Raw genomic sequence first — 3,005 nt, forward strand, 5'->3', positions numbered from 1 at the left:
TCTTGGAGGTTATTTAGCTTAACATCAACTTATCTAGTCATATACACAAAGGCTTTCAACTTTTCTGCTTATCCCAGACATATACTAGTTTTTGCAAATAAGGGATACCATGGGACCTATGTTTCTTTGGACTTGGCTTACATCAGTTAATATAATTTTTTTCCAAGTCTTTCCATTTCCTAACAAATTGAGCGATGTCATTCTTTCTGATGGAGGCATAGAATTAATATACACACACACATATATTATATATATATATATATATATATATAATATATGTGTGTGCGTGTGTGTGTACACACAAATACACACAGAACATTTTCCTTTTTTGTTTTTTAGAGCAACTTAGTTTTCTATCTTCATCATTTTTTCAAATGTTTTTATTGTGATTAAGTGGTTACAAATTTCCCAAATTTCACAATATTGTGGGATAGTGATGCTTAGTTTAAGTCACAAACACATTCTAACTTCGATGGAGCAAATTGTCTATTATGGTCTACAACATTTATGAATTCTATGAGCTTTGCAATAGAGTTATTTCTTCCATATGTAAACTTTTTTGTTTTGAAATATGTATATTTCTTTTGTATTGCATAGCATCAGCTGTTCCCTCTTTCCCACTTGTTCCCTCCCTCCCTCCAGTGACATTGAGTTGCTTAGTTCATTTTGGTCAATGTCCAGTGCAGCTGATGGATCCCACTGTTGTATGTTTTTCCCTGATTCCCTCTAGTTCTGTGTCGTCCTCCTGTTTTCCCTTCAGTGTGCACATATGACGGGCAGAATGGGGTTATTTAGTAGTGACTCGACCAGATGAGTGGAAGTTCTTGGTTTCTTAAGTGTTGTTAATTTTGTCATATCACCTTACATTTTGGATTTAACATCCACTTATCACGGAGACCATGTGCCCTCTGTCTCTTTGCTTTTGGCTTAACTCGCTCAACATGATTTCCTGTAGCTTGATTGATTTCCCTACTAATGCCATTATTTTGTCCTTTCTAATGGCTGGAAAATATTCCGTTGTGATATTTACCACAGTTTTTTGATCCATTCATCTCTGGTGGGACATATGGGTTGTTTTCATATCCTGGCTATTGTGAACAGTGCTGCAATAAACATGGAAGTGCATTTGTCCTTGAATATTGGTACCTGTTGTTCAGGATAGATGCCTAGAAGTGGTATGAGTGGGCCATAAGGAAGGTCAATATTTATCTTTCTGAGGACTCACCAGACTGCTTTCCAAAGTGGTTGTGTAAGTGTACATTCACACACACACACACACACACACACACACACACACACACACACAGTGAGAGAGAGAGAGAGAGAGAGAGAGAGAGAGAGAGAACATTTTCTTGATCCATTCTTCTACTGAGCAGCATCAGGGTTGGTTCCATATCTTAGCTATGGAAAATAATGCTACAATAAACATTGTTGTGGTGGTAGTTTTAGTATGGACTGGTTTGTGATCATTTGGGAGAATGGGCAAAATTGAGATTGCTGTATAATAGGGAGCTCTATGTGGAGGTTTTTGAGGAACCTCCAAACTGCTTTCCAAAGTGGATGAACAAGTTTACACTCCCACCAAGAATGCAGTAGGCTTCCCTTCTGGCCATATCCCTTCCAGCATCTGTTGTTGTAAAAATATGGAACGATTCACTAATTTGTGTATCATCCTTGTGCAGGGACCATGCTAATCTTCTCTGTATGTTCCAATTTTAGTGTATGTGCAGCCAAATTGAGCACAAAACATTTTTTATATATAAAGAGTAATTGATTTTCTTAAACTAGACAATTCAACAAAAATAAGTTCAAAAGAGTTGTGAAATTTTAGAACCATGTGTTTCTTACATAAGCACACATTTAAGAATAAAGTCCAGATTGACATATCAAAAACAAAATAATTCCAGATATTTGTTGTTCATGAGATTGGTAGGAGGAGGAATTCAATTATTCTACAAAAGGCACTTGTCATAATGATCATTGCAGCAAATGTTAAGGTTTGTTAAAAGTTTTAATGTTTTAAATATGTTTAATTTTGGGATTTGCTTATATATGGCAAAATTAAGTAATAAAAATTTTTGATAAAGTATATAATATTTCTGGTAGCATGTACTAGTATGTATGTACATTTCAGATTTTATAGAAACTTTACTAATGAGAAGTTGCAAAGACTGTGTAAAGAAGCAGAGTGAAGAGTTAAGATTTTAAGTACACAGTTTCTGTTAAATCTTTAGGGCTCCTTTATGTTATATGTTAGTGATGAACAAATAATGATATAATCCACATACAAATGATGAGATGAACTATAAATAGTAATCTTAGTGAGTAAATTTAAAGGCTACTTATAGCTTTATCCAGTTTTAAATGTACAGGAATATGAGAAAATAGTAAACTCTACTATGTACACTTCAAACACTGAAAACCCTGGTAATTGTTTTGTTTTTTATTTTAGTAATCATTAATATTTAATTATTGTTTTCTTTATTTATAGCATTTTTCCTTGTTGTAATATAATACAACTTTTTTGTGAATCATGATTAAGAGGTACTTTGAGAATATTATTGGGATGGCCACACAATTTTTCATAGGTGCATGTGAATTTACAAAGAGCAAAACTAAAAACAAAATATTGATTAAAAATTATATCAAGTAGAATCTGAATAAGGAGTGTTGATAAATGTCCACACCTAAAATCTTAACCCTAGGCTGGAGCATCTTATTTAAATATTGTTGAGAATTTCAAGACTTCCTTTATGTAGGGCCCTTAGAAGTATGTACAGCATGCATGTGTACAAAGCCAGTGACAACAGACAAATATGACTAAGTTTCCCCAAAAGGAATCTATGAAGTCAATAGTTATCTTCCCAAGCAGATGAAAAAATGCGTCCAAAATGATTCAGTGCCCCTACATTTGTGGAGTTATTTAAGTTATGGATTCTTTGTTAGACATATTCTTTTCTTTTAAAAATTGTCAAATATTAGTTTATAATAAACTTTGTCTAGTA

General features: G+C 33.5%; 1 non-coding gene across 1 annotated transcript; it reads right to left on the reverse strand.

The window, feature by feature from the left end:
• Positions 1–1,637: 1,637 nt before the first annotated feature.
• Positions 1,638–1,743, reverse strand: LOC122097740. Its single transcript, XR_006145579.1, has one exon. It is a non-coding gene; the product is annotated as a U6 spliceosomal RNA (small nuclear RNA).
• Positions 1,744–3,005: the final 1,262 nt, after the last annotated feature.

This window comes from Dipodomys spectabilis, unplaced genomic scaffold (assembly GCF_019054845.1).
Source record: "Dipodomys spectabilis isolate Male_0828 unplaced genomic scaffold, ASM1905484v1 ptg000430l, whole genome shotgun sequence".
Lineage (NCBI taxonomy): Eukaryota > Metazoa > Chordata > Mammalia > Rodentia > Heteromyidae > Dipodomys > Dipodomys spectabilis.